This window comes from Eucyclogobius newberryi, unplaced genomic scaffold (genome assembly GCF_026437365.1).
Source record: "Eucyclogobius newberryi isolate DKJ021-1_F unplaced genomic scaffold, fEucNew1.0.hap1 SCAF_8, whole genome shotgun sequence".
In the NCBI taxonomy this organism is placed as follows: domain Eukaryota; kingdom Metazoa; phylum Chordata; class Actinopteri; order Gobiiformes; family Gobiidae; genus Eucyclogobius; species Eucyclogobius newberryi.
In genome coordinates this window covers 40,348,156-40,366,391 of record NW_027316500.1, presented here as the reverse complement: position 1 = coordinate 40,366,391, position 18,236 = coordinate 40,348,156, and the positions used below count along the sequence as shown (strand labels likewise).

Here is an 18,236-nt window from a genome sequence, read left to right as displayed (position 1 = left end):
CAGAGAACTACAGAGAACTACAGCGAACTACAAAGAACTACAGAGAACTACAGAGAACTACAAAGAACTACAGAGAACTACAGAGGACTACAAAGAACTACAGAGAACTACAGAGGACTACAAAGAACTACAGAGGACTACAGAGAACTACAGAGAACTACAGAGAACTACAGAGAACTACAGAGAACTACAGAGAACTACAGAGAACTACAAAGAACTACAGAGAACTACAAAGAACTACAGAGAACTACAGAGGACTACAAAGAACTACAGAGAACTACAGAGAACTACAAAGAACTACAGAGAACTACAAAGAACTACAGAGAACTACAGAGGACTACAAAGAACTACAAAGAACTACAGAGAACTACAGAGAACTACAGCGATGTGGAAATGTTAGTTATTACATTTAAAAGGTTTTTTAAATCTTGAGAAGTTTATTTTGTTATAAAGTCACATACAATATTTTTCAGTTCCAAATACCTATTTAACAATATTTAACAATAGATTCAATGTTTATCTCTGTAGATCATCTCTGAAGTTGTGATGCTCATAAACTGAAGCTCATGTTGGTGAAATGACACTTGTTTTTCTTAATACAGTTTATGAGAACAAACATGTTTGTAATTTCTTTTAATCGATCCAGTAATTGCTTCAAAAACAGTGTAGGCTATATGAAGTTATTTATTTCTTATATTGTTTTATTGTTTTATGTTTTACGTTCTGTTCGGCCCGCGACCCAGCCTGAGCGTCCAAATTTGGCCCGCGGCCCAAAATGAGTTTGACACCCCTGCAGTGGAGGATGGCCCGGAATGGCTCTCCTGTGCTGGGCGAGGTGAGGCCTGGGTCGGGCCGATGCATCGGAAGGAACGAGGTCGAGCTAATCCATAGAAAAGTAGGGAAAAAGTGTGTATTCGAGCGAGAGCTTCCGCTGCCATGGAGCGTGTGCACGAAAATCATGAACACAGGTGTATGTGATCTGGATGATTAAGTAGCGTACCGCAGGAAGGGGCGTGGTCCTGCTCCTGAACTTAAGATAACAAACTTATCTTCATATATTCTTGGTCTTTGCCTCTATGGCCTGGTCAGAGTTGCGACCATAGGTGATGTTGAATCCCTTCCTTGCTGCTTGGAAGACCTCTGCCAGCTCTGCTGCTTCTTCTGCCATCTTTAGGTCCCGTTCCCGGATCCACACTTCGAGCTCTGGATGAACCATTTGCAGGAACTGCTCCAAAATTAATGTCTGCAATAAAACATTTAAATTTATTTAAAAAGCATCATTAGACTATTTGTTATAAATCATAATAAATTGATAGTGAAAAATAACCAGACATATTATGATTACGTCTGTTATAGAATAATACTATATATTTTTATACAAAAGTGGCAAAGCTGCAGAAACACAGTCTCTTCACTAGAGCGAGGTTTGGACCTTCACTTCTCGTTCTGTTCATTCTCTGGGAATAACATGTTTGTTTTATCAGTGTTAATTGTTAATCAAGCAATGCTTATGCCATTTGTTTAATTTAATATAACTTGTTTTGTCACTTTGGCAAGAAGGAACAGTTGGGAGCTGTAAAAGATAAATTAGTAAGGATAACTATTACTTTTACATTTTAAGATAAGATAAGATATTCCTTTATTGTCCCACATGGGGAAATTTCATTGATGCAACGCCGGTAGATCCAGAAGAACAGATCACTTATAGGAATTTCAGTTAAAATGAATCAATTTGATCATAATTATTTTTCATAGCCAATATTGTATTGAGTAATTAAGTACACTAATGTATTAATAACTGGCTTTAGTCATTTTCTCCTGGCACAGTTTCATCACATCATCATTTTATAGCATTACAACCTCAACATTTTACTCTTACTTTAGCCGGCTGGACCTCATTAAAATGCACCAGAAGAACATTTCAAAAATATTTCGCCCTTTCCAAGATCGAATCATCTTCACAGTTTGCTCAGTTTGCTTCTGGATCAATCTGCACTCTTCTTTCTGTACTCATCCTCTGTTGCCTGGGCCCCAGCTTCTGACACCAATTGTAACGCCTGGAAAGCAACCTTAGCGGCTGTGACGAGGAAAGAGCAGAGCTGAGATAAGTTCAAATGGTGCAGACCCAAGTGCATTTTATTTACAGCAACTTTTACAAAAAAGAGATTTAAAACACAGCATTCTTTAGCATGTTCACGCAGCACCAAAACAGTTCACCCCCTAAATACCCCTCCTATCTTTCAACAATGTTCTGCCCCGGAACTTTCTTAAGGTGTTCCGTTTCCCTGGGGCCTCTTTTGGCCGGCGCACCTAAATTGGCGGATACATGATACATGGAGCAGACACATTTAAAAGAGTGAAAACATAACCATTAATATTCCCCATAACCAGTACATATCTGCATATATATAACTGTTCAAAAACTATTCAGTTTTAAATCAAAATTGCAACTCCCCTCTTATGTTTGCCTTTGTATGATGAAAAATAGGATTTTTGTATAATAGAATTTCATTTTCAGTTTCTGATGTTCAGTGTCATTCAATGTCTCTTGTAAATATACATTCTTTCTTTTTTCATTCTTCTTAACATTCCGTTCGTTTGTTTGGGTTCTGATGCCATTGGGTTGATTGCATTGATCTCACCATTGATAACTTTTTAATGTTTTTAATCTCTATGGTCAAAAACAACAAACACAAGAACCATAGGAACATAAAACAACTGAAAGGATAAGAAAAACAAAAACAGAAGGTTTCATGCTGGAAATGGGCATCAAACCCAAAACCTGATCAAGAAAAGGAACGTAAAAGGGAGGGAAGTCCCCCCCAACAAACTCCCCAGGCAATCCTGACACCAATCCTCAAAAAGAACTGGATATTTGACCTCATTAACTCTTTGACCTCATTTAGCAGACTGGGAGAGGTGAGGATCGTTCTCAAGGTCTTTATTTGGTGCATACAGGGAAAAACAGGCAAAACAGAGGCATGTTGTTTCGTCTTGCAACAGCTTTTTACCAGACTAGTAAAGAATATGATGGTGTTGACGGTTCCTGGTTGTTTGGGTTCTCCAGTTGCATCATGGAACTGTGCTTTAGCTCTTTGTTTGTAGGTGAAATAATCTTCATCCTTTTTCATTTTTTTTAGCACCTGAGTTAACTTAGGCTTTATGGTGGCAAGTTGTGTGGATGCTGAAATGGAGCATGAGTCCGCTTGGATACTTCTCAACAGACTTTGGCCTCTGTACGCTCATCTGTTGCTCTTACAAGAATTGCAGACACATCTCCCCAACAGAGAGTTTCTCCTGAGTATTTGTGGTCAATGCTCTGAGGAAGGCCGGCGCACCTTGTGTCAGTTTTGGCAGTTTTAACATCAGCGCAAGCAGATCTTTCAATGTGAATGGTTGGTACACTTCTTGTTTATTGGCAGCTATTCAGAGAGGTGCAATGAGAGGAGGAGCCTCTTCATCTCTGAAAAACTCATAATCGTCTTCCTTGGTGTCTTTGTGGACGGAGAGTGGTTGCAGTTCTCCACACAGGAAAGCGCTGTATTTATGCTCATCCACCAATACTGTGAATGCTCTCACCACATATGTGACTCGCCACCCTCAGAACCGCCACAAGTCGGCCTCGACGAAACTGAGAAAAAGACAAAAAAAAAAAAAATTGTTTGTTTTTTGCAGAATGTGCATGTTGAAGTTATGAAGGAGCCCCTCTGTGCTTCAGATAACAGTATTGGTTGTCTTAAAAGTATACATTAAGCTGTTAAAAATGGGTAGTTTTCGGGTCTTTTTCCAGTGCTCCGCTCGGGGCGTTACCTATTTCCAGCAGTGCAATGTTGTTATTTTTCGACCAATCAGCTGAAAGCACATGGCTACTTACTCAGCAGCAGCTACGTGTTCTCCTCTGAGACATTTTCATTCATTTCTCCAGACTTTCTTCGTGTCCGTGTCCTCATCCAAACTGTCTGTCTGTCAGCTCTGAAAACCTCCCAGTCTGTGATGTCCAAACACACACGTAGCTCCTCCTCCACTGCCTCATTGGTCCACCTCTTAGAAGTCCTCACCACAGGTTTGCAGAGCTTCAGCCTCTGTCTGTACGTGAGGATCAGGTGAACCATGACGTGATCGGACGAGCCCAGCGCGGCTCAGGCCACGGCGTGGAAGGCGTTGCTGACTGTTGTGTAGCAGTGATCCAGTTTGTTCTGTTCTCTGGTCGGGACATTAATAAACTGTCTGTACTTTGATAGTTCGAGGCTGAGATTCCCCTTGTTAAAATCGCCCAGGATAATACACAAGGAGTCCGGGAACTTTTGCTCCCCTTTTCTGATCTGCTCCGTGAGCACGTGCTCCGCCTCCTGCGTGCAGCCACGTCTCAGTGAAGCACAACACGGGGGAAGAGGAAAAGTCTCTGTTTTGTCTCATTAGCAAAGCCAGTTCGTCCAGTTTGTTTGGTAAAGAGGAAAATTCCAGGTAAAGGCATGCGTATGCCTCTCCTCCTCAGCCGCACTAGCACGCCCGCCCGTTTTCCTCTTCTGCGGCATCTCACTATTTTAGCCAAAATGAGAGCTATTTCTGCAGCAGATACTAAAAGAACTGGAACTGTATCCGTTGGAGTTGTGGTCCGGATGGATAGGAGCTCTTCACGGGTGTAAGAGCGCCCAGACACACAATTAGCTAACAAAACCAGACAAAACAAAGAGCGCCGAAACGCCAAGGCAGCCTTCAGTGGCGCCATCTTGTTTGTGAGGGGCCGTGTGCTGCAGCATCCATAAGAGAACCAGGGTAGAACAGGATTTCCCTCAGGACCTCTCCAGAGCCCAGTATTGTCCTGATAGCATCTGTAGTGAGTCCACAGAGCTTTTTTGTCAGGTGTACAGTCACTTTGAGCTTTAAGGATAACGTCAGTGGTCAGTGCTGGGAGCAGGTCTGTCGGGAATTTAGTCGAGACTAACATTTGGAGAGTCTCAGAGGCTGTTTAGCCCGCAGTCCGTTTAGCCAAACAGTCCGCAGCCTCATTGCCCCTGGAAACAAAGTTCTGCTATTTGGTGTAGGCAGGGCACTTAACAACAGCAAGAGCAGAGGGCAACACAAGTGCAGCATCTAATCTAGTGATCAGATCTAGGTGTTTAACGGGGCTACCCTTAGCTGTCTTCAAATCATTTCCCCTCCATTCAGCAAGGTCAGTAACTATCACTCCAACAGCGTAAGCCGAATCTGAATAGATAGTCACAGGTTGATCTGCAGATTTCTCCATGGCCAAAACAATAGCTAAGATTTCAGCACGTTGTGCTGAAGGACAGTCAAGGATTTAAGTGGAGGTCAAAGAGAGTCACTTTCAGCTTTAACTACAGCAGCCGCTGCAGATAGAGAGCCGTCCGGCTTTCTATAACAACATCCATTCGTGAAAAACACAATTCCTTCATTCAGTGGTTCAAAAGAAAGATCTGAACGTGCCTTGGCCAAGGTCTTAGTAAGAGAAACACAGTCATGAGGAAAAGCTTCACAAGAGAGGTTGTCCACCATGTTGACACCTTCCGCAGAAAATTAAAGATGGGGTTGTAGGAGAACCTTCAGCAACGGACGTTGTCTGAGAGTAGTCATGGTGAAAGAGGTGGATTGTACCAACCCGACCACAGTGTGTATGGTAAGCACGGTCAAAGGATGGTTCATGACCAAATGGGCACATTTATTGATTAATTATTATTTATTGATTTACTGTTTACTCTTTATATGCTGCCATTAGGCAACATTATCAGAAAGCATGGCATTAACTTCCACTGCTCTGCAGACGACACTCAGCTGTATTTATCAATGAAACCTGATCAGAGCGATCAAGTAGACAGACTTAGTACTTGTGTGAAGGAGATAAAAACCTGGATGACACTAAACTACCTGCTTCTTAACCCTGAAAAAACCGAGGTCATTGTGCTTGGCCCTAAGCATCTACGAGATGCTCTATCTGAGCAGATAGTCACACTGGACAATGTCAGTGTAGCCTCCAGTTCTACTGTAAGAAACCTTGGAGTCTTATTTGACCAGGAGCTCTCATTTAAAGCTCATATAAATCAAGCTTGTAAAACAGCCTATTTCCATTTGCGCAACAAGAGCCAAAATCAGAAGAATCCTGCCTAAAAGTGAAGCTGAAAAACTTATCCATGCATTTGTAACGACTAGATTAGACTACTGTAACTCCTGCTTGCAGCGTGTCCTAAAAGCTCCATAAAAAGCTTTCAACTGGTTCAAAATGCAGCAGCAAGATTACTAACAGGAACAAAAAGAAGAGAGCACATTACGCCGGTGCTGGAGTCTCTTCACTGGCTCCCCGTCGAGTCTAGAATCAAATTTAAAATTCTACTCTTGACCTACAAAGCCATAAATGACATGGCCCCATCCTACCTCAAAGATGCTATAGAACCATATCATCCAAACAGAGCTCTTTGCTCTCAGAATGCTGGCCTTCTGGTGGTGCCAAGAGTCTCTAAAAGTACTGTAGGAGGTCGAGCCTTCTGGTGGTGCCAAGAGTCTCTAAAAGTACTGTAGGAGGTAGAGCGTTTAGCTCCCAAGCCCCTGTGTTATGGAATCAGCTCCCGACCCATGTTAAATACGCTGACACAGTCTCTTCATTTAAGTCCAGGCTTAAAACGTTCCTCTTCGAAATCGCTTATGGTCAGAGTAGTTAGGAACAGAAACATAAACCCACAGCTTCAGCTACGCTGCCCTAGGAGTAACTATGCTGGGGGAAGTATGACAGCTTGAGCACTATCCTCTTCTTCTGACTACTTATGCTATCAAACAATATTTATTTTTTGATTCCACTTGCAAACTGTTCACCGCCTTCTTTTTCTTTCTCTCACTCCTGAGGACCTGTGGACCCAGATGCCCCTCCCCTGGTGAAGTGGTCCCTGCCCTGTGTGCACGGTCCCTCATCTGCCTGAAGAGTGGCTCCAGTCCGCCTCAGTCGGTCCCTCATCTGCCTGAAGAGTGGGTCCAGCTCGACTCAGACGGTCCCTCATCTGCCTGAAGAGTGGGTCCAGCTCGACTCAGTCGGTCCCTCATCTGCCTGAAGAGTGGGTCCAGTTCGCCTCAGTCGGTCCCTCATCTGCCTGAAGAGTGGGTCCAGCTCCAGTCTCCCTCGTGTCCGTCTGTCTGTCTGTGAGAGTCAGATCTCTCCTTCACTGGAACTCCTCCAGGTTTCTACGCTTTTTCCCAAGGAGGTTTTTTTGTAGTTTTTCCTGGCCGAGAAGGAGAGTCTAAGGACAGAGGACCCTGGGACATCGTCCATCGCCACCACAGACATTGTCTGACTCCATCGCCACCACAGACATTGTCTGACTCCATCGCCACCACAGACATTGTTGATTCGGCCCTCAGAGGCGACTGTTGTTGTGATTTTGGGCCTTACAAAAATAAATTGAATTGAATTGATCAAGGTGGCTATAGTAGATGCAAAAGCAACGCATGGAGGTTGTCTTGCCTCCATGCTGTCCAATGATGCACTCAGGTACATCAAAACTGTACGAGACCCAGCCCTCTTCTGATACAAGAGATCAGAAATCCGTGGTCCAGTCACCGAAAAGTCCAGGAAGAAAGGTAAAGAGTAGTCAGGTACGGTGAGTGCAGAAGCAGAGGATAACATCTGCTTGAGTGTAGTCATCTTCCGCTTCTGCAGTCCAGTCCAGAAGAGCAGCGCTGTTTTTCATTCGTTTTTCGCGAATGAGTGCTCTTAAAGAGGCAGTGGTCAAGGTGTAATCAGGTATAAAAAGACGACTGTAGCCTCAGAGGCCAAGAAAAGAGAGCATCTGGCCCACAGTAGCAGGTCTGGGATGTGTCAAGATCATGTTTTTGTGTTCTGGAGAAATGCAGTTCCCCACACTGGACACCGTGCGTCCCAAGAATGTTGTGAAGCCATAAAAGTACATCTTTGGTGGCAGACAGACACGTTGAGACAGTGGGAGCAGCCAGCAGGAGATCATCTGCATACTGCATCAGTACGACACCCTCTGGCAGCTGTAAAGTGGAGAGCACTTTCCTCAGCACCTGGTTAAAGATTCCGAGACTTAATTGAAATCCTTGTGCGTTCCCAAGTCGATTGCAGTAAACCATGAATGAGATGGTCCCAATGTCTGCAACAGTCTGTACGGGTCAGTTACAGGCGGAAAAAGGTCCTTGACAAGATCATTGATTTTTCACAAATCGTGAGCTGGTCTAAATTGAGTTGGGTCTTTCTTTGGTACTGGTAAAATGGGTGTATTCCAATTAGAGTAAGATAGCTCCAGCACACCAGCCTCCCACAGTCCAGACCAGGCCTCATCAATGCCCTGAATGGCTTGAGGTTTATTACGATATTGAGGTATCTGCACCACCCTGGTCATGTCCATGTTAAGTGACAGAGGCTCCGTGGCGGTGCAGAGACCCACATCATAAGGAGAAGTAGCCCACAGGCCTTCAGGTAATGATTGTAGCATGGCCGTTGCGTCTTCATGGTCGATCGATTCACGGCCATGATGAATCTGGAGGTGCTCCAGAATGGAATAGTTAAAAGAGAAACATACAATTTTGGATGACTTCTCAGATGGAGAAAACAAGACCTGAGTCATTTCAGTGAGTTGACAATCAGTCAAAGAGGTTGATCTTTTGGTCATTGGGTCAAGGTCTTTTGCCTGATGAGCTGGTGACAGGGCCAGAGACACATGTGGCACGCTGGAGTCAGACATCTTGTACCATTCTAACTGTTCTTCGGTTAGTTTACAAACAGCTGCAACGCCCTCGGTTCCCACTAAAATTTGATCACATTTGATAGCCCACTCATGATAAACCTCATCCTCACATCTGGCATAAAATAGAGTACAATGGAGAGGATCTGGAGGTGCGTGGTAGGATGCCAGAGTGTCAATCCAGGGCTGCCATGCCAAGAACTTGGAGATCATCCCTTCTGTAGGTTGGTTCTGCTGGTCGTTTAAGCATGCCCAGTAAATGTCCGCAAAAGTGGGTGTGTCTTGTCCCTGCATTAGGTATTGTCCAGAGCTGCGTGATGAGGTGCAGCAAATTGAATGCTAAAATTGAATGCTTCTCTAGTGGAGAAGCATTCCACATTTGTGCAGCATTTTTGTTTCCTTTATCTTTTTATGTACCTTATCTTTAAATTATTTCACTTGCATTTTCAACAGTTGTTCTTGCAGTTTCTGAGTTTCAGATTTGTTACTGTCGTCTTTAGCGTGGACCACGTGTCTCCTGAAACGAACCTCGTCACCACTCATGAGGTCAGCGTCTTTAATACTTGGGAGAAAGGCTTTCAACACTGCCGTCATGTAAATTATTTTTCCATCTGAGTTCCTCATTGGGTGTCTTCCTGTGACATCTATCCAATGGGTCACGCATTTTTGGAACGATTCTTCAGGTCCATCGACGGAGGTCCATGGAGTGAGACTGGGAGTGCTGGCAGCTGGGTCAGGGTAAGTTTTTTTTACATCTGTGTAGAAAGCTTGAGCGTGGGGACTAAATGGCGCATGATCACGCTTCTCAAGCTGTTTTGCTTCATACAGGCTGCAACACTGACCCAGGATGCCTCTGATATCACCCACTCCCAACTGATGTCCGGCAGTCAAGCTATTAAATGCTGAGATCCATTTAGTTCCTCCTCTACACAGAGGAGGAAGTTTAGCTACAATGGTCTGTACGTCATTGAAATTAAATGGTTGGAAATCTCCCAAATTCCCATGTCTGTCCACCATCAAAGGCCTGCCTGTCCTATTTTACTCTCCTTATTGTCTACCTTCAGCTTCTCTTTCTTTCTTACATCCTTTAATGCTCTCCTCATCAGCGCAGTGTTCTGTCCTGCTGTTTGCAGGAACTCATCTGCATAATCCGAGTCGTCACTATCTGAGCTAGAAGATGTCGAGGTTTCATCCTGTTAGGTTTCCCAAAGTATCCTTCATTTTAGCTTTGGAGTGTTTTTGTTTCTTACCTGTCTCACTCCAAGCAGATGTTTCCGTTCCAGGGTTTTCTTCATTGACTCCAGAGCTTCCTGGTACAATATCTTCCTCTGTTCTTCCTCTTTTTGCTTATCCCTTTCTTTTATTTCCCCCAACTGTTTCAGTCATGAAGCCTGTGTAAATTCAGTCTGGAAGACCAAACTCCATCTACGTCCACTGCTACGCCATGTCCACTGCCCCTCCAGCTCAATTAACGCACCCAAGCCCTGCGTCCGCCTGTCCGTTCGTGAGAGTCAGATCCCTCCTTCAGGTTTCTACTTTTCCAAAGGAGGTTTTTTGTAGTTTTTCCTGGCCGAGAAGGAGGGTCTAAAGACAGGGGAGCGCACACGACACGTAGTGCACACGACACGTAGCGCACACGAGAGCACACGAGACGTAGCGCACACGAGACGAAGCGCACACGAGACGTAGCGCACACGAGACGTAGCGCACACGAGACGTAGCGCACACGAGAGCACACGAGACGTAGCACACACGAGACGTAGCGCACACGAGACGTAGCGCACACGAGACGAAGCGCACACGAGACGTAGCGCACACGAGAGCACACGAGACGTAGCACACACGAGACGTAGCGCACACGAGACGTAGCGCACACGAGACAGAGCGCACACGAGACGTAGCGCACACGAGAGCACACGAGACGTAGCGCACACGAGACGAAGCGCACACGAGACGTAGCGCACACGAGACGTAGCGCACACGAGACGTAGCGCACACGAGAGCACACGAGACGTAGCACACACGAGACGTAGCGCACACGAGACGTAGCGCACACGAGACGAAGCGCACACGAGACGTAGCGCACACGAGAGCACACGAGACGTAGCGCACACGAGACATAGCGCACACGAGACGAAGCGCACACAAGACGTAGCGCACACGAGAGCACACGAGACGTAGCGCACACGAGACGTAGCGCACACGAGACGTAGCGCACACGAGACGGAGCGTACACACGAGACGTAGCGCACACGAGACGGAGCGTACACACGAGCATACGGGTACTCGTACGGGTACTGACGTCACATGGCTTTGAGCTCTCTCACGGAGCGCTATCGCAAAACCATCAGTGCAAGCACCGCACAAAAATCCATGTCATTAAATCAAACTCCCTGGCCAAGCTGGCGGCACCCCCTGAAGCGCTCGATGCCCTACGTACTAGCGCATGTGCGTAACGGGAGTGGCAGGGCTGGTTCAGTCTGTCCTGCAGCCCCACCGACTGCTGCTTTACCCAGCACTGTCCCCCTTTCTCAAAACCGCCCGCTCCGGGCCCCTCTCGGTAGGCTAATCACGTAATTTACATTAACCTTTATCCGCATCTGCGCCATAGCGCAGTCACTCGTCTCCGCTACAGTCATTTACAGCCAACTTCCGCCCTTCTGGGCCACCTTGCCTCACAGAGTTCATTCCACACTGCTCGACCTGGCTAGCGCTTTCCCCTCCCTTCTTGATTTGTCTCGATTTGTCTCGTTTGACGAAGGCGTCAGTCTCACCTCGCTTTCTGGTCCTGCCTCCTCACGATTGGAAAGGTAGTTTCCCATGACAAAATCATTCAGTTTCCCGACTGCCTGAGCTTTTACACGGGCGCTTCCGCCTCCTCTGGTTTTGGGCGGTATTATAAATCTATTAATATCTAAGTCTCAAAGTCTCTAAAGGTAAAGGCCCTGCAACGGGACAGCAGGCCAGCTTAGTCTGCACCCTGGTTTCAGAACTGTCTTGGGCCAACGATGTTCCTGTGCGTGTGAAGTTTAATGCATTTCAATAGTAAGAGTTTATTAATGACAACAGCGCTTTACATGGGGATGACGACCACGGCCTTGTGGAACTAATAGGCCTCTCGCCAGCTTGTGGCGCTCGGGCCTAATTATACAATCATTTAGATCTATAGGTAGATCTTCGGGCTTTGTGGAATATATAAGTAGCTCGTTAGCCGAAAACATGTGTGCACCTCTGACCTACGCACAGATGCCTACAGATCATAAGGTGTCATATGATAGAGTAGTTTAATCATCTTATATTATAGTAACATATTCTGAAACGTTATGATATTTTATGCCTAGTAAAATAATTTAGGCCTATAGCTGATTTACAAGGCTATATACGTTTTGCTTACTTGTTCTACATTTTACAAAAAGCAGCTGTCACAGCCCTTCATTATTACACCATGCACAGTTTGAGTGATTCTATAGGACTTTTTTTTCTTTTGCCAATCTAATTCCTCTTTTATGTAGTCCAACTGCGTCCTGTCCCTGTGCCCTGTGGGGACCAATGAAACGGCAGTGTCACACATTTGTTCCTCTTTCTCCTCAGTGTTGACATCTCAGTCACTGGGCGTCTTTGAGCCAAAAATGTAGGTAAAAAGCAAATCCCTCCACAATAATTCCAGCTCTGACTCAGATGGCAAAAGGTTAAGGCTCAGCAGAGAGAGGAGCGAGTCTGAGACATATGTTTACTTGAAAGCGTGCATTTGTTTTATAGAGTCAGCGGCATTGGCCCCCACAGGACACAGGGAGAAGTGAGCGCCCATGGCACTGCGTCTTGCACACAGAAGAGACTGAACGTCAGAAACACACAGAATTTGCTGCCCCTGAATATAAAGAGCAACTCTAATACCGAGGAGTGAGCAGTCTGAGGCAGATGTGAAAACACAGTCCGAGGCTGACATAGGAACATTTCTCTGAACACAGGGGAACATCGTTCCCCGGGGAACACAGGTATCGGGGAATCTTGTGCCAAACAGAGCATGTGCAGAGATGTAGCAACAAACTGACTTAAAAACTATCTTTTAAAGACAAGTCTGTGCTTGTAACTCAAGCTTTGCTCATATTTCAAATTGTTGGACGTTAGTTAGATACACAGTCATTTAACAAGACAGAGCACGAATGTGTGATGAACTGATCCATGAACCCGTCCAATCTGATCAGCACCAGGTCAGGATTCAAGAGCCCACTTTACAAATGTGTTATCCACTGATCATTGAACACTCCGAGTCTGCTCATCCCAAACACTCACTGCACTTTACTGCATCAAAGACCAGGAGTGAGCAGGAGGCCAGGAGTGAGCATGAGGCCAGGAGTGAGCATGAGGAGAGTGAGGAGTGAGCAGGAGGCGAGGAGTGAGCACGAGGCGAGGAGTGAGAATGGAGCGAGGAGTGAGCATGAGGCGAGTGAGGAGTGAGCAGGAGGCGAGGAGTGAGCACGAGGCGAGGAGTGAGCACGAGGCACCAATCTGAGTCATTCCTGGTGGCGTGGACAGCAGAGTAGTTCTCCCACATGTCAATCATTCCCTGCGTGCTACTGCACACCTGCAGCCTGGTTCCCATAGCAGCAGGTTTCCCTGGCTGCACATGTGTGGTTGATATGTCGGTGTGTTTAGTGAGTTCCTTCAGTTACAGGACAAACATGACACAGAGAAAGACTCGAGCTCAGAAGAGACAGAAATCTGAGGAGACGAGAGATGATGCGATCGAGCTAATAAACAAACACACGTGTAGCAGCTGTTACTGCTCACGCACCAGGTCTGAGGGGAGGCGCCTCTTGGACACAACAGGAGGGCGGGGCTGAGGGCGGGGCTGAGTGTGTGCAAGCGTATTTTTAAAAAAAGGACTAACAGTCGCTTGAGTTCTCAAATCTACCTCTATTATTCTTTTAATGTACTTTTATCATCATGTTTTATACATGGTGCTAAAATGTACTTATTGTATATGTATTTTCCATCATTCTATTTATTGCCATGGCTCTATCAGTCAGTATTTTAGTGTTATTATTCACTGCTTTTTGGTTTATCGCAAATAAAATATAAAACCATAAAAAATGTGACAATGGAAAAAATTCTGATTCTAATGAAGTTCATGGAACGTTTGATCTAAAATTGATTTATTTAATTACAGATTTAATAAATCAGATAAAAAATCTGCCAAATGCCAATCATTCTACAACATGTCAAATGTGTCACATGTTTATCCATCACATAACATGCTAAAGTCATGATGCAGTCAGTATTTATGCTAAAGTCATGATGAAGTCAGTATTTATGCTAAAGTCATGATGCAGTCAGTATTTATGCTAAAGTCATGATGAAGTCAGTATTTATGCTAAAGTCATGATGAAGTCAGTGTTTATGCTAAAGTCATGATGAAGTCAGTATTTATGCTAAAGTCATGATGAAGTCAGTATTTATGCTAAAGTCATGATGAAGTCAGTATTCATGCTAAAGTCATGATGAAGTCAGTGTTTATGCTAAAGTCATGATGAAGTCAGTATTTATGCTAAAGTCATGATGAAGTCAGTATTTATGCTAAAGTCATGATGAAGTCAGTATTTATGCTAAAGTCATGATGAAGTCAGTGTTTATGCTAAAGTCATGATGAAGTCAGTATTTATGCTAAAGTCATGATGAAGTCAGTATTTATGCTAAAGTCATGATGAAGTCAGTATTTATGCTAAAGTCATGATGAAGTCAGTATTTATACTAAAGTCATGATGAAGTCAGTATTTATGCTAAAGTCATGATGAAGTCAGTATTTATGCTAAAGTCATGATGAAGTCAGTATTTATGCTAAAGTCATGATGAAGTCAGTATTCATGCTAAAGTCATGATGAAGTCAGTGTTTATGCTAAAGTCATGATGAAGTCAGTATTTATGCTAAAGTCATGATGAAGTCAGTATTTATGCTAAAGTCATGATGAAGTCAGTATTTATGCTAAAGTCATGATGAAGTCAGTATTTATGCTAAAGTCATGATGAAGTCAGTATTCATGCTAAAGTCATGATGAAGTCAGTGTTTATGCTAAAGTCATGATGAAGTCAGTATTTATGCTAAAGTCATGATGAAGTCAGTATTTATGCTAAAGTCATGATGAAGTCAGTGTTCATGCTAAAGTCATGATGAAGTCAGTATTTATGCTAAAGTCATGATGAAGTCAGTATTTATGCTAAAGTCATGATGAAGTCAGTATTTATGCTAAAGTCATGATGAAGTCAGTATTTATGCTAAAGTCATGATGAAGTCAGTGTTCATGCTAAAGTCATGATGAAGTCAGTATTTATGCTAAAGTCATGATGAAGTCAGTATTTATGCTAAAGTCATGATGAAGTCAGTATTTATACTAAAGTCATGATGAAGTCAGTATTTATGCTAAAGTCATGATGAAGTCAGTATTTATGCTAAAGTCATGATGAAGTCAGTGTTCATGCTAAAGTCATGATGAAGTCAGTATTTATGCTAAAGTCATGATGAAGTCAGTATTTATGCTAAAGTCATGATGAAGTCAGTATTTATACTAAAGTCATGATGAAGTCAGTGTTCATGCTGCTTGTGTCACACAGAGAACATACTGATGGACCAAACGTAACATCCTGAACCCTGACACCTGCAAAACATTCCATTTCCACAGAATTTATTACGTTCTTTAGTTTTTCAGGCAGAAACATTTCAAGACTTCGCCTCAGATCCACGGTGGTCCTCAGGTCCACGGTGGTCCTCAGGTCCACGGTGGTCCTCAGATCCACGGTTGTCCTCAGGTCCACGGTGGTCCTCAGGTCCACGGCCCTCAGGTCCACGGTGGTCCTCAGGTCCACGGTGGTCCTCAGGTCCACGGTGGTCCTCAGATCCACGGTGGTCCTCAGGTCCACGGTGGTCCTCAGGTCCACGGCCCTCAGGTCCACGGTGGTCCTCAGGTCCACGGCCCTCAGGTCCACGGTGGTCCTCAGGTCCACGGCCCTCAGGTCCACTGTGGTCCTCAGGTCCACGGCCCTCAGGTCCACGGTGGTCCTCAGGTCCACGGCCCTCAGGTCCACTGTGGTCCTCAGGTCCACGGCCCTCAGGTCCACGGTGGTCCTCAGGTCCACGGCCCTCAGGTCCACGGCCCTCAGGTCCACGGTGGTCCTCAGGTCCACGGTGGTCCTCAGGTCCACGGTGGTCCTCAGGTCCACGGTGGTCCTCAGGTCCACGGCCCTCAGGTCCACGGTGGTCCTCAGGTCCACGGTGGTCCTCAGGTCCACGGCCCCTCAGGTCCACGGCCCCTCAGGTCCACGGGCCCTCAGGTCCACGGTGGTCCTCAGCTCCACGGTGGTCCTCAGATCCACGGCCCTCAGGTCCACGGTGGTCCTCAGGTCCACGGGGGTCCTCAGGTCCACGGGGGTCCTCAGATCCACGGGGGTCCTCAGGTCCACGGGGGTCCTCAGATCCACGGTGGTCCTCAGGTCCACGGCCCTCAGGTCCACAGTGGTCCTCAGGTCAATCAATCAGGTTTATGAATCAATATTCATAAAGCCCAAGAAGCATTTATCAGATCCAGGGCCAAATGGATTGAAGAAGGCCTAGAAAAAAGACGTCAATAAAAAAAATAACATTCAATTTTTGTTCATTGACAACATAGACATTTCAGATGAAAAAAACATATCTTTGAAAAGTTTTATAGCCAACTTTACAGTTCCAAGTTCTTTCTAAAAGACTGTGAAACTTTTCTAACCGAGATGGCTCAACACATCCCAAAAATAGATGAAAATGATAAGGAAATGTGTGAAGAGCTCTTTTCCATCAGAACCACAACTCCTACAGATCTAGCTCCAGTTGTCTTAGCATCTGCTGCAGAAATAGCCCTTCTTTTGGCTAAAACCGTGAGACGACTCAGGAGGACGTGCCGGCGCGCTCGTGAGACTGAGAAAGTGGGGCGCACGTACGCCATTACCTGGAATGTTTCTTTCCAACATGAACGTCTCCTCTTCCCCGTGTCATGCTTCACGGAGACGTTGCTCAGCAAGCGCCGTTCAGCTGGAAGGATTCCAGCTGTTCTGAGCGTCTGAGAGAGCTGACCGGGAAGAGGCGCGGAGGCGGTGTTTGCCTCTACTGTCATGGAATGAGACATACACCGATGCTATTCCGTAACACATTGAGAACACAATTCAACTTAGAATATGAAACGACACAGAAATATCAGACATTTGTGTGGCAAGCTTGGGAGAAAACGCCGGGAATGATCACGCAAGCTGTTGTAAGCAGCGTGCGTGATCCTCCTGTGTCTCACACCATTTTTTCCCATGCTGGTTGGTTTTATTAGATATTCTGGAATAGGCGGGTCACATTTCTCATTGGTCAGCCTCACATCAAGGCACTTGGTGTTTTTCCGTAGAGATCAAGCCTTGGGTAAACATTACCCAGACTCCTCTGGGTTATCACCCCCCCCTCGGGTAAAAATCCTTTGGCCCATCTTTACGACCCCTTCACAAATGCAGTTTGTCACACACCCGTTCTTCTCTTAGACTAATGGTGCAGATAAAATATCACTATTATGCAGATAAAATACATCACAGAAATATAATCATATATTCACATTTTATCACATTTCCCTCCTGTTTATCAAAGCATTGGTCACTGTCTCATATGCCAAACACATTACTCTTTTCAGTTTTCAACATGTCTTTCATATAGGTGTTAAAATGACACTTTTACACACAACAAGTTTATGCACATTTCTCAACATTGAACACACTCCTTTTCTCTCGGCCCACAACATTTCTACTGCATTACTGTCCTAAATTTTGAGTCGGATTGGTCAATCTCTGTAATTTGACAAACAGACAATTTATCTTGTCCATAATTTCGCAGTGTGATGGGAAATATAGAAGTACAAGCGGAAAGCCCTTAAACCTGCTGCTCTCTGGTCAGTCACTTTGACTCGTCAGGGACCTCTCTGGACACCCCAATAGAATCAAATACGTCGTATCAGGTGCTACTGGGACCAGATTGTCCACTAACCTCTCGACCTTGACCCTGCGGTATGGTTCTGGGTGATGCTGGTCTTTGTTCTGACCATGGCTGGCCACAAAAGGGATACATAGGCACAAAGTCCCACAAGTGTGCCCACACCACCATACGTCCTCGCTTGGTTTCTTAAGAGACCTTCTTCCGCTGCTCGCTTCGGTCACACCTTTGACACATATGAACTGGTACATTTCCCATCTCAATTCATAATCTCATTAACATTGCATGTCGTTATGTTGTAGCAGATAAAAAAACTCTCTTAGTTAGCGTAAACAACTGTGGCTGTGGTGTAATATGCCATTGTGTTTCTTCAGCTACTGTCATGTCAATTGTACATTATACATTTCATAACCTTTCATGTTCTTTCCTCTATATCCAGGTCTGTGTATGTTTCATTTACCGGTATACACAGTTGTGACACACCATTGTATGTTGATCGATTGTCCCGATTGTCCCGATTGTCCTGTGCATAATACAGGTGT

General features: G+C 45.0%; 1 long non-coding RNA gene across 1 annotated transcript; it reads left to right on the top strand.

Annotated features, from left to right (window-relative positions):
* The first annotated feature begins 15,763 nt into the window (after nucleotides 1–15,763).
* LOC140351403 (uncharacterized) lies at nucleotides 15,764–15,973 on the top strand. Its single transcript, XR_011925359.1, has 3 exons — nucleotides 15,764–15,782; nucleotides 15,834–15,863; nucleotides 15,936–15,973. It is a non-coding gene; the product is annotated as an uncharacterized lncRNA (long non-coding RNA).
* Nucleotides 15,974–18,236: the final 2,263 nt, after the last annotated feature.